The sequence below is a fragment of the Papio anubis genome, chromosome 10, assembly GCF_008728515.1.
Source record: "Papio anubis isolate 15944 chromosome 10, Panubis1.0, whole genome shotgun sequence".
NCBI lineage: Eukaryota > Metazoa > Chordata > Mammalia > Primates > Cercopithecidae > Papio > Papio anubis.
The window spans coordinates 105,387,350-105,401,618 of NC_044985.1; the positions used below are offsets into that span (position 1 = coordinate 105,387,350).

Genomic DNA, 14,269 nt, shown 5'->3' on the forward strand with positions numbered 1-14,269 from the left:
TAATTTGTGCATTTTAGTTTCACCATGTTGGCCAGGCTGGTCCCGAACTCCTGACCTCGGGTGATCTGCCCGCCTCAGCCTCCCAAGGTGCTGGGATTACAGGCCTGAGCCACCGTGCCCAGCTTAAAAGTAGCTTTTTAAGAAAGATCATCCTTAGCCATCTCTGGCTGAATTGGAGATTATGTTGTTCCAGTTTAGTATAAATTTTTCTGCAATATAACATATTTATACATTATAAATATTACAGGATTTATCTCCTGAAATTTAATGCTTCTCTTTGACACTCAGGATTAACATGTATAGAACCACCCTTTATGTCTATCACCTTTCTCTCCTGCAGCTCTGATTTAAAATAAATTGGAACCAAAACATACACAGGTGATTATGAGAGCTATTCCAACATACATTAAGAGTAAGGTCCCATGGCTGCAACTTCAACCTGCCTATTTATATTACATTAGACACCTATCAGAGGTAATTGAACATTGGCAGGAAATTAATCAAGTCTGTTCCATTAAATGGTCAGTTTGCTGCAGCTCAGGAAAGCTGGCCCCATTTCCTCTGTGTCTCATTATGTTCTCATCCGAAACTTGTATAGTTTTCATTCACATTGTTGCAATTTAAAATACTCTGATAAATGCCTAGTTGTGTCCGTATTATTTACAGGTTCCCCTGGTTAACATAATGAGTGAACTAAATTTGCAATGCAGAAATCATTGCACAGGTAGAAATCACAACAGATTGCAAAAGTAGTGAGGATTTTCAGGGTGCTTTGGGTCTTCCCACCTCTAGCTTTCTTTAGCAATACACTTCTTTTGGCACTTTACAATATGTGTATGCATGGGTTATAGATAGCCATCTATTTATAAAATAGGGAACTTGTTTTAAAAATCTGACTTAGATTAAGAATAAGATTAGCCAGCTTTAAACCTCTTATACATAAGTACTTCACGTGGTTAACAATCACTGTGGGCTAGCTCTAAGAGAACCTTCCTCTTGCTGTATTCTGACTTAATCTGCTCAGTTCTTTACTTTTTCCATGTCCACCTACACACCACTGTCCATTTTCCTGCAATCTTTTTGCTGTCAGTCAAGTGACAGCCTTGGATAGAATCTTTGTGTGTCAAGACCTCCTGAGGCCCAGCACCACATTTAGAGGGAAAAAGGGAAGGGTGGCAGAAACACAAGGGATTCTTCAAAAGCTGGGGGTGGGAGACTATTAGTGGGAGGGTTTTGGTGCATAGCTCCTTCTGAAACTGCTTTCTCAAACACACACAAAAATGCAAACACATATACCAAAGCCCCACATCTGCAGCCTACCACCAATGTAATGTAAAATCATCCTGGAAGCCAAACATTCCAAGACTTGTTGAGGCAAAGGATAAAGCATCCTTGCTGTACTTTAACAGGGGTTGAAGCCCAAGAATAGACCTAGTTTCTCTCCTAATGTGAGTGATCAGATGTGTCTAGCTTTCCCTTTCTTGGATTGACTGACTCTTAGCTGACCTGTAAGTACTAACATCTCTTCCTAAAATTACTCGGGAACATTTGTTTTTGCTAATTGGAGAGAAGCAGGAGGAATGTTCTGCTTATTACTTTGTACAGATTTCGCCCTGTATAATGTAATGTCTTAATATTGGAGGGAGGTTGCATCTCATAATACGAAGCCACACTTTTAAGACCTTTTTATTTGTAACAGTACATTACTTCCTGAAAAGTCAGATAGGTCATCAATACAAACTAGGTTCTGATCTCTAGAAAGAGAGCCTGAATTGAGACATAGGCCTTATTTTAATTACTTTGCTTTTAGTTGGTGCCATCTGCATTCTGATTATAGAGCCTCTTAAAATTTGACTTCATATTCCTGATCAGCTAAAGTTACGGGATCTTTATACAAAATGTTCCAAGTTTTCACTAAAACCACCAGCAACCTGATATTCTCTAAAAAAAAAAAAAAAGAAGATATTATTTTCACTTTGTCACTAGAAACAAAATATATTTGCTTCTGTCTCAATTAAGGCACATGTCACCTAAAATATTTAATATGTTATAAGATAATAATATACTAAAATGAACTTTTTACATTAGCCATACTCAAGTTTGACTTTTCTTGTGTTTCTATTTCTATGTTTCTTTTACTGGAGGTAAGAAGGTATGAAAGTAAAAACTGTGAATGATATAAATTTGAATATTATGGTTTATCTACCTATATAAATTGTCTGTTTTGTCGTCTGTCTCTTGCAACAATTGAGTTTCTCATCTAGCAAGGCAAAAGGCAAGCAGCAGTAGTTATTCAGGGGCAAGAATATAACCAATAAACCTGAGCAAATAACTTTATAACCCTGGAGCTTATTTGGGATGTTAACACAGATGCTTGGCAAATCCATGGGGAATGTTTGGCAAATGTTTGAATCATCAATGCCTTAAACTTGTTAAGCGTAAAGCTAATAATTACCAAGAAAATAATTTTGTGATTTTTTTTCCTGAACATAGTTAATCTCTAAAAACAGTGCTTCTTTTTAATACGTAGTATAAAAATAGAAAAAGTCTATGAAATGCAAAGAAGGCAAGAAGGCTGGGAAATTATGTGCGTGCGCACACACACACACACACACGACTGAAGTGTTGCAGAGATAGTAAAGCTTTCAACGTTTAAAATTAAAGCCATATTATTGATTATTCTCAGTTTACATAGATTCTTCTTCAAAGATAATTTACCTATTTATAATTCTGTAATATGTTTTGCTATTCGTATTCTGATAAAACACATGCATAATTTAAATCTAGTATCATTTACAGTTCAACTTTTTTGACGGTTAATTTTCAAAATGATGAAATTGTTGAGAATAAACGAAATAGTATTTGGAATTAGTATTTGAAAGCTCTGGAGACTCCCAATAAATTATACTCGGCTATGGATAGATATAGGCTTTTAGTAAGTTGTCTTCTTTAGTAAGAGAATGCCAAGAATAATATTGGTCTTTAGAATTCAATTTGGGTTGGTTTGGTGTATTTCAATACAAAGTGTACCCGGAGATTATCTGTACAAATATCACACATGTGCACACACGGGCACAAACTCACACAAACCCAGAAATACTCTGTAAGCCACAGAGGTTCATTATTTCCAAAGAATATGCCTGCTAAGTAATACTTCTTAGCTTCTAACTCGGAATAAAAGCAATTTATATAAAGGAGGGGGAAGGATGTTGGTTATTAAAGAAAAAATAGACTTCCTAAAAGTCAGCACCCGTATAAAATTGCCTCTTTAAGCCTCAAGATAAGTTATTGATTTTCCTTTTTAAATCCATATTATTAAATTTCTCTTTAATTCTTTCTTTACTGTGGAATACATATATTTTTTCCATATACGTTCAGTGTATTTCATTTGGGAAATAATAACCATAAAGATAAGTTTTGGAATGTATACAGTATAGAGGGATATTTTGCTACATATATTTTCATAAATGATTAGGCTGTAACTAATCCATGAAATAAAATTTAAGGAGCTGATGGTGAAAAATTTCCCAAAACTTTGGGAGGTTTACTTTTTATCTGTGCTCGCATAGAATTTGCATAGACTTTCTTTATGGGGGCCCATTCATTATAGCCATTGAAGAAACAAATTTAAATTTTCATGAAGTTACTTGCTTGCTGCCACACGAAAATGAATGGACTTGTGTTATATTATATTGGACAAATGTGCCCACTTCTGTGAACAGAATATCGCATTACATTTCCTATTGTTGCTGCAGTCAGCTTTGGATTTCAGGAGCTTGAGGACTGTTTTCCAAAGCTGCAGACATTTTCTGCTTCTTCTAGCTGGTTATTTGCCCATGACAAAGAGAGGAAAGGCATAAATCCCCAAACAAACACGAATAGCTTAGCTGATTGTTAGCAACTGTGCTTAAAAGTTTGATGGTTTTGAATAACCAATTGATGGTTAAAATGAGGTTTAGAGAAACTAGCGCTTTTTTCCATTTTTACCTTTGTTCTCACTTTTTCCAGGAGTCAAAGATAATTTAGAATCGGCTGACCTCAAAAAATGTTGTCAGAATTAAGCATTACCTAAAAATTGATTTCTTCTTGGAGATGCCATAGAAGACTCACAAACAAATGTAATGTTGGCAGTTTTGATCATTTGACAGTAGCTTTGATTGCCCGTGACATGTGATTTGTAACTTTATGGAGACACATTTTACTTCAGTGCTTTAAGGACAAAATAGGGGAGGGAGTCATTTGGAAGACCCTCGTTGACTATTTGAATTCAGTTCATCTCAGCTCTCACGTTCTCTGCTTCTCATCTCGCACACAGTAATTCTCTTAACCTTTATTACGTTCTAGGAGGGAAACGTATGTTTACGTGAGAGCTTCAGTTTCTTCGTCTGTAAAATGGGGCTAACAATAGTGACTAACTCAGGATTGTTATAAGAACTAAGTGAGACACTCTATATAAAGTCGTAAACAGAGTGCTTGACACAAAATAATTGTTTGCAGTTAATATTTTTGCACCTTAATTTGTGGTTCAATGGGTGAAGTCATAGATAATTTCAGTAAATCATTAAAAAAAGAACCATACATTTTTATTATTTAATATAATTGAAAGATTAAGAGTCTCACAAGTACTTTTCTACTGAAGAGTACTGTTTCCATTTGTCGTTAGTCCTTTTCCTTTGTTCTTTTATTATAAATTGACAATTCATAATTGTATGTATTTATGGGATACAAAGTGATGTTATAACTTATGAATACAATGTGGAATAATTAAGTTAAGTTAATTAACATATCTATCACCTCAAATACTTATCATTTTTGGGGATGAAAACATTTGAAATTTACTCTTGTGGTAATTTTGAAATGTACAATACATGATTATTAATTATATTAACCAAGCTATGCAATCCATTAAAAAAAAATCACTTATTCCTCCTGTCTAACTGAGATTTTGTACCCTTTGTCAAACATTTTCTTTTTTTTTTTTTTTGATACAGAATCTTGCTCTGTCGCCCAGGCTGGAGTGCAGTGGCATGACCTTGGCTCGCCGCAACATCTGGCTCCCAGGTTCAAGCAATTCCCCTGCCTCAACCTCCCAAGTAGCTGGGATCCCAGGCACACACTACCACACCTGGCTAATTTTTGTATTTTTAGGAGAGATGGGGTTTCACCATGTTGGCCAGGCTGGTCTTAATCTCCTGGCCTCAAGTGATCCACCTGCCTTGGCCTCCCAAAGTGCTGGGATTACAGGCATGAGCCACCGCACCTGGCCTCAATATTTTCTCATTCTCCCCACCCCCAGGCTCTGTAACCATCTTGCTACTCTTTGCTTCTATGAGTTTGATTGTTTTAGATTCTACATATAAGTGAAAATATTCAGTATTTGTTTTTCTGTGCCTGGCTTATTTCACTTAGCGTAATGTTCTCCAATTCCATCCACATGGTTGCAAATGACAGAATTTTCTTCTTTTTAAGGGGTGAATAGTATTTCATTCTGAATAGATGCCACGTTTTCTTTATCCATTCATCTGTTGATGGACACTTAGGTTGATTCTATAACGTGGGTATTGTGAATAATGTTGCAATGAAGACAGGAGTGCAGACATACTGAGTTCAAACCTTTTGGATAAATACCCAGAAGTGGGATTTCTGGATAACATGGTAATTCTAATTGTAGTTTGTGAGGAACTTCCATACGGTTTTCTATAATGGCTATACTAATTTATATTCCCACCAACAGTGTAAAAAGGTTCCATTTTCTCCACATAGTTATTAGTCTTATCAGCGATGGCTGCACTGTTAGTCCACAGGGAATCATCTCCTTCCCATGCACTGTCTCTTGCAGAGATTAATTTGTTTTTATATTTAGATATTTTATGTTAGATTTTACTTGTTGCAGAATGCATGTGTGTATGTGTGTACATGTCTGCAAGCTGTCTCTTTGCCTGGCTAGCAGGGTGAACCACAGATTCTTTTCACATCTTTTCACATCTGAAATTTACATTGAAATACAGGCATCAGTCAAAATTGCTCTCTTCTAAACAAAGACAATACAATGTTAATTAACAGAAAGTGTATTATGCTTAAAATATAACAAAGCAGAACATGGAAATCAAACAAGTTAGCTCAAGGTACTACAAAAACATGTTAAATAATGAAAGGAATATCACATTAGAAGGCAAGAGCCCTAGATTCTGTATTGTTTGATGTTGGACAAGTAGATGCATCTCTTTAAGCTTTAAGTTCTAATCTAGATCATCTTGATGGTCCCTTTCAACTCTAATACAATAACATAATCTTAGCTCTTTCAATTTCCACATATTTTCCTTGGGGAAGAATCAAGTTTCATATTCAATCACTTCAAGGTAACTTTCTACTATTTATAAAGAAAGCAAAAATCGAATCAGGTCATATACAACTTGATGTTTTTGTACGTAAATCCCTTATTTTCTGTAAAAATTCTATAAGGAGAATAGCTGAATCCTATTTTATATTTTATATAAAAAGGTCTGTTTTCCAAAGTTACTTGTCTGAAAACTCAAATTTATTAAAAAACACAAACTACTCTGTGTATTTAACTTTTATTATAATGTTAACCTTTATTACGTTTATGAATGCAAGCTGTGGTTCCATAGCTCTCACAACTACAGGGTCTTCATAAATAAAGCAAACCACTTAGATCTGCATATTTCAAATAGCAAGACAATAAGCAAACCAGCAGATGGATGCATTTTTAATTAGTCAACCCATTGCTATCTTTTGGTAAGAAAATTCTCTTGCAGGTTGTAACAAAATCCTTCATTGGGTGGAAAAAGAAGTACAATCTCAGAATCACATGTTTTCTAAGAGAATTATATATTTCAGTACTTTGATAACCTATTCAGATTTTGTATGGTGATAAATTAAACTAAATGATTGGTGTAAAAACAAATCAAGCAAAATAATTTAAGGTTATTGTAAATTTGAGAGATGAATAAAATTGCCATCAGTGTCTAGTTTCTTTTATGTTTTAACTGAGTTAAGTAAGCCAGTATGATCCAATTCAATTCAAGGCTGTTTTTGAAATATTGTGAGAAAAGATTCTACAATATTATGCTTCAATTTTTAATTTGTATTATACTGACAAATAAGTTTGGGAAAAGATGCTCTTTGCTTTGGAAAAACTGCTAGAAAAATGAGAAGATAATATTTATCACAAGCAGCCAGATGCAAAACTGTGAAAGGCTTTCAGAGATTATATTGGGTAGTTCCCAATATTAAATGAGTATCTTTTTCTAAAAAGAAAAAATATAGTCTATCAGATTATCTCTTCATATGCACCGAGTAAAGGGAATGGATAAATGAAGTAATTATTTTGATAATCCAGGCACTTAAAACTTTTCTCTGAAATATCCACATGATTGATATGATAATTTTGACTGAATTAGTCAAATTGCTCTTTCACAGTTTGCCTTCTCATTACATGAGTAGATACAATCTAAGTGTGGTTGTAACATTTATAAATGCGGAACACTAAACGCATAGCTTACAGTACCTTTCAAGAGTCAACCAATTGTATATAATCACTTACCTTATGGCAACATAGGTAGTCACAATTTATCATCCTCTTCTTCAAAAGCACTTACTTAGGACTTTTCCTCTGGGACCCTGTAGCAGTGCCATAGAAAACATTTCAATGTATGACACTCGACCATTCTAACCACTCAGTTATTGCCAACTACTGTGGCATATACATATATGAAATATAGGTAACAGTGCAAACCCTGAGCAAATAGTTAAATGAATAATGTTTCCCATGATAATTAGTCCATTTAACAAAATGTGTTAATATCAAAATAGTATATACTTCTGCAGAAGCCACAAAAAAAGGCATCAATCCTAAATTGAAAGTTTAATGGGATGTTTCTATAGCAAATCTGATAACAGTTTGCTAAAATTTTTATTTAATATGACTACATTTTTATTTTTTTTCAGTTGGAAATACAGAGTAGAGGGGACTAGAGGGAAATACAAAGGCTCCAAGTGATCTATTAATATTAGCAAACTCACTGTAAGAAACCGAAAGTGCCTCCTTGAATCTAGTTTCATCATCTCAATGAAAATTATGTATATAAAACTAGATTTACCTTTTGCCTTCAGAAAATGAAGGAGGAACAGATTTGTTGATTATGGCTAGAAAGATGAGAAAGATGCTTTAATATTATTAAATGAGAGAAGGCAGAAGACCTATATAACATAATTTTTCTTCTTTTTCACTGAGATGAAGAGATGGACTTTCAAACTGAAAAGAAACAGGAAGGAAAAAAGATTGAAAACTTAAGCAGTCAGTAATTGGGTACTGTGTTAGATGCCAGGCTATGGTATTGACTAAAGCAGAAACAATTTCTCCAGGATGAAAGGAAAAAAAGAAAATAAAGAGAAATATTAAATGACTATAAATCTTTGAGTATAATCCAACTCCCTCTCAAGAAAATAAGTCAACTTACATGTGCAATTGTGGATATGGTTGATAGTCTTTAAAACACATTGAGAATGAGAGAGATATGAAAAAACTGGCGAGTGACAAACGGCATCTTGGTATTTGAAGAGTGAAAAGGCTGGGTTATAGAAACTACAAACTGGTGAGATTAATGATTATCTCTGGGAAAACGTCCTAATAATCCTAACAGATTATTAAACAGATAACTTAGCAACTTGTAGAGAAGAAAAAGGTAATTATGAAACATCAGAATTGTTTGTTTTTTTAAACATTTTGAGATGGAGTCTCGCTCTGTCACCCAGGCTGGAGTGCGGTGGCGTGATCTCAGCTCACTGCAACCTCCATCTCCCTGGTTCAAGTGATTCTCCTGCCTCAGCCTCTAGAGCAGCTGGGATTACAAGCATGCACCACCATGCCAGGCTAATTGTTGTATTTTTAATGGAGACGGGGTTTTACAATGTTGGCCAGGCTGGTCTCCAACACCTCACCTCAAGTTATCTGCGCACCTTGGCCTCCCAAAGTGCTGGAATTATAGGCATGAGCCACGACGCCTGTCCGGGCATCAGAATTGTTACACTAAATACAACTCGTACCTTGGTACAAAAAAAAAAAAAAAAAAAAAAACCAAAAAATTGGCCCACATAGTAGGCCAATAAAGAGTTGTTAACTGCTATTATCTTCTGGTGGAATAATTTGGTCAGATAACATCATCATCTATCTTGATTTTAGAAAGACAGTTGACAAAATCTCTCATATCTTAATGGGCAAGATGGTTCTGTCTAGTTCAACACACTTATCAGTGACTAAGAGGACATCAAAAGCATGTTTATCGTATCTTTGGTACACAACTGTGAAGAATAGCTAATTCACTGAGCAAGAACCAGACTTAAAATTCTCTTCATGCACCGGAAGAGTAGAATAAAGCCCCAAAGTGAAATTTTACTAAGATAAACATAAAGTCCTGGGTTTATATTTTTAGAAGGTCAATTACGTAAGTCTGTGATAAAGAAGCTACGACTTTATATCAGCTGATGTGAGAAAAGATCTGTTAAGTTTAGCCGATGAAAAGCTCAACGTGTTTCAACAACAGGATGGAGAAGATGATAAGTCAAATGCAGTTTTAGGTTCACTAAACCAAACCCTAGTGTCCAGATGGAGAGAGGGGATGGTCCACGGCAGCTTTGCAACTGTCGCTGGGGCTCTACTTCCGGAGTCCACATTTTTACAGGACATTGACAAATGACAAAAATCTAGGGGAGGATCACAAGAAAGGTTGAGCCTCGAGGCCATGTCTTACGAGAAACTGTTGAGGGGAGTGGGTAACGTTTAACAGAGAGAAGCAAAGCTCGGCAGACCATGACGGCAGTCCCCCAGTAAAGGGAGAGTAGTCGTCCGGAAGAGGAGCACCCTCACTCGATTTTGTTCCAAGGGCAGAACTAAAAACAGCAGGTGGCTTTTTAAAAAAAAAATTGTTTATGTATTCATGTTTTGAGACAGGGTCTCACTCTGTTGTCCAAGGTGGTCTTGAACTCCTGGGCTCAAGTGATCCTCTTATTTCCGGAGTAGCTGAGACTATAGGCATGTGCCACCACACCCAGCCAGCAAGTAACTTTATAGAAACAGCAGATTTCTTATCAATATAAGGAAAAACTGTCTTAGAATTTGAGGTTTTCTGTATCTGCTATTCTGTTAAGTAGTGGCCCCCAAGTCTGGTTAACCATCTATCAGCACCGTTGTACGAGGGAATTTCTATGTTGATAGGAAAATTGAATTTCGTAACCTCGAAGAGTCTTTATGAAATGATGGCTGAAACAAGCAAATTGCAAGGCAATCCGGAAAGAATGAGCTCTGCAGGCTCTGCAGAGGATGACAGCTATTGAAAACGTCCATGTGGATTAAGATGGGAGTACTGATCAGAGGAGAGATTCGGAAGAGGAATTAATGATCTAGGACAGTGTTGCCTGTAAAAATATTATGTGTAACATAGATGTAAGCCACATTTATAAGCTTAAACATTTTAGCACCTATATTTAAATAGCAAAAATAGGAGAAATTAACTTTAATAATACATTTTATTTTACCCCATATATCTGAAATATTCCCATTTTAACAAAGACTTAAAATTAATGAACGTATTAATGATATATTTTACATTTTTTACATTAAGTCTTTGAGGACCTTTGCTTATATTACACTTCTAGGACATCTGAATTCAAACTAATCCTATTTTGAGTGCTCAGTAACCACATGTGGTAAGTTGCTACCATATTGGACAGCAAAGATTAGGAAAAAAGTCTCTGAGCATGGCTAGTTAAAATAAAGGGTTATTGGCAAAATCAAGCTGAACTGTACAGGTTACCAAGAAATTCTGGAGACACGGCCAACATAAAGAGGGTAACTGCGGAATGTTTTCATTTTGGCAGCCGCAAGAGTGATAAGAGCCAGGAATACAGGTGGAGTTTGACCAAACCGAGCCGAGAATCCAATTGAGGCTGAACTGCACCTGCCCCACTCCTGGTTGCTCTGGCAACCAGACTCCCTCCCCATGCTAATGACATTATAATGAGAACATCCACATGCAAATGAATTAAGCAGTAATTACAGACAGATCCTCACTTGTTCTACTAGCTCGGCTTAAGAGGGTAGTGGTTGAGAGAGGAGTTGGGGAGAGTTTGATACTACACAGGGGAGATTGGGAAAGGCAAGAATTTGAGTTACAAAATAAAACGGTTATCTGGAACCTATATAACAGGCAATAAAGTCATGTGGTTACATATTCACATTGTTACATCCATGGCTTTTCTTGCTCTTACCATTACTCATGGGAGAGAGACCACCCAGGAGGAAAAGGGGAAAGAACAGAGAAACAAAAACTCTATAGGAAAGGCACAGGTTTTGGGAGAAATGCCGTCTTCCTCCCCTCGTTGGTCCTCCCATTTCAGAAGAAATTACTTATGGTTTGCTCTACCTTCTAACTCATCCATGTGGAGCTACATGGAAAACATCAAAACTCTCGAAAAAGATAAAAAGTAGAAAGAAAGCTTGTCTTTTATTCTTGGTTCTGATTTTTCCTTAATTGCTTTTTGTAGTTTTCCCCAAGTTGATCAGAGCCACGTTGTAATTAATGATGGACAAGTTGAATACTGAACTTCAGAAACTTGATAATCCTGGCCACATGGAGACCTTTACTGATGTGGGAATACTGTGTATACTGAAGTTTTGCATCTTGTAGGATTTTTTAGGTTTCTAGAATCATGCTAGGTCTCTCATTAAATATGTGTGTGTGTGTGTGTGTGTGTACACACATATACACACATATATATAATACATTAAAAAAAATCATTAATGATATGCTCAGAAAATATTCAGATCAAACAATTAGACATGCATTGGGGGTACGTCACTTTGGCTAGCATACCAATAGACCTAATAACATTATTTACACTATATATCAATATATGGTCTTTACTTTCCATCATTCAAGATGTTGAAGTGGGCCAGGCGCAATGGCTCAAGCCTGCATTTTGGGAGGCTGAGGTGGGTGGACCACCTAAGGTCAGGAGTTCGGGACCAGCCTGGCCTACATGGTGAAACCCCGTCTCTACTAAAAATACAAAAAAAAAAAAAGAAAGAAAGAAAGAAAAAAAGCTGGACGTGGTAGCAGGCACCTATAATCCTAGCTTTGGGAGGCTGAGGCAGGAGAATTGTTTGAACAGGGGAGGTGGAGGTTGCAGTAAGCCGAGATCATGCCATTATATTCCAGCCTGGGCAACAAGAGTGAAAATCCATCTCAAAAAAAAAAAGATAGATGTTGAAGCGAGGATGTGGTGGGTCCTCTGGTGTGAAGTTCTGAATTTCTCTGGGTCTTCCAGCAGGAGCTGTGATCAACTATGCTGACAGCACAGGAGACAAAAGTCTGTATATCATCTCCAGGAAGGGGATCAACGGACGGCTGAACAGACTTCCCGCTGCTGATGTGGGTTACATGGTGATGACCACAGTCAAGAAAAGGCAAACCAGAGCTCAGAAAAAAGGTACCTCCAGCAGTGGTCATTTGACAACAGAAGTCATACCGGAGAAAAGATGGCATGTTTCTTTATTTTAAAGATAATGCAGGGGTCATAGTAAACAATAATGGTGAGATGAAAGGTTCTGCCATTACAGGACCAGTAGCAAAGAAACATGGAGACTTGAGATCCCGGATTGTGTTCAATGCTAGAAGCATTGCATGATTCTCCAGGATATTTGTTTTTGCTTTTTTGTTTTGTTTTATTAATAAAAATAAAAATAAACTTTAAGCCAATTAAAAAGTATTTGTTCCCAAAACAAAACAAAAAACCCCCCAAAAGTATACAGCCTTTAAATGTGCGTTCATTAAGGAAATGATAATAGCCTAATTACATAGTTTTTAGTTTACTATATTCCAGGGACTATTGTAAGTTGCACAGCAACCCTGTGAGATAAGCATTATTGTCAGCCCATTTTACAGATAGGGAAACGAGGCAACTTGCCCAAGTTCCTAAGTGGCAGATCTAAGAACTTAATCCAGTTAGCTTGGCTCCAGAATCCACAGATGTGTATCATGAGATATCAAGGATAGATCCTTCAAAAAGAGAAACCAATCTTTGTTAATGGTTCACTAATCAACGGTTTCACTATCTAGTAGAACTGCTAATACAGTATTGTAAAAATTATTTATTATGACTATTACATTTAGAATAAAAAATGGAACAAGTAGGCCAGTTTGCCTGGAATGGAAGGTTCACTTAGGACATAAGAGGAAGGTGTTGATAAGGGCCTAACTGTCAAGGAATCCTAAATAAGAAAGGCTCTAGAGGATGCCACTGAAAGTTTTTGATGTGAGGAAAACAGTATTTGAGGAAATGTAATTTAACAGTAGGGTGCAAATATAGGAGGGAAAAGAGATGAGCTATTTGGATCAGGTAAGCTATATTTTTTACCCAAGTGCATGCATGTAGTAATGATAGTAGTAGGGATGAAAATAATCAATGAACAGAAACTTTCAAGGCAAAAACCCAAATGAAACTCTGGCTATTGGCTAGAGTGAGATAATTGAGGAAAATGGAAAATAACAATTTAAGATTAAATCTCAGACTTTCTGCCAAAGTGATGAGGTGACAGATAAGGGGAAGTTTCTTTCTTTCTTTTCTTTTCCTTTGTTTCCCTGAGATAGAGTCTTGCTCTGTCACCCAGGCTGGAGTGGTGTAGTGGCGCGATCTCAGCTCACTGCAACCTCTGCCTTGGGTTCAAGTGATTCTCCTGTCTCAGCCTCCCGAGTAGCTGGGATTCCGTGTGGGTGCCACCACATCTGGCTAATTTTTTTTTTTTTTTTTTTGTATTTTTCAGTAGAGGGCATTTCACTATGTTGACCAGGCTGGTCTTGAACTCCTGACCTCAAGTGATCCACCTATCTCAGCCTCCCAAAGTGCTGGGATTACAGGTGTGAGTCAATGCACCCAGCCAAGATAAGGGGAAGTTTCAGTGGCAAATAGATTCAGACACGATTTCAGCCTGGACATCTATGACACTTGGGGCCAGAGTATTCTTTGTTGTGGGCACTTCCCTGTGCATTGCAGGATGCTTAGCAACACTCTTGGCCTCTACTCACTAGATGCCAGCAGCACCCTTCCCAGTGTGACTTTGTCTCCAGACATTGCCACGTGTGTCCTGGGATGGGGGTGGGCTGTGGAGAGAAAGCAATAAAATCACCCTTGATTGAGAAACACTGGTTTAGGGAATTAGGGTGTGAGTTTAGTAGAGGAGTTTGAGGCAGTA

General features: G+C 36.8%; 1 long non-coding RNA gene and 1 pseudogene across 2 annotated transcripts; one reads left to right on the forward strand and one right to left on the reverse strand.

The window, feature by feature from the left end:
* Positions 1-39: 39 nt before the first annotated feature.
* Positions 40-12,053, reverse strand: LOC103876553. Of its 2 annotated transcripts, none has more exons than XR_635826.4 (3): positions 10,833-12,053; positions 7,565-7,641; positions 40-4,340 (listed from the first exon to the last, which is right to left on the reverse strand). It is a non-coding gene; the product is annotated as an uncharacterized LOC103876553 (long non-coding RNA). The 2 variants fall into 2 exon arrangements; XR_635825.4 differs by lacking the exon at positions 40-4,340 and adding an exon at positions 5,492-5,985.
* A 167-nt stretch (positions 12,054-12,220) lies between these two features.
* LOC110740999 lies at positions 12,221-13,663 on the forward strand (annotated as a pseudogene).
* Positions 13,664-14,269: the final 606 nt, after the last annotated feature.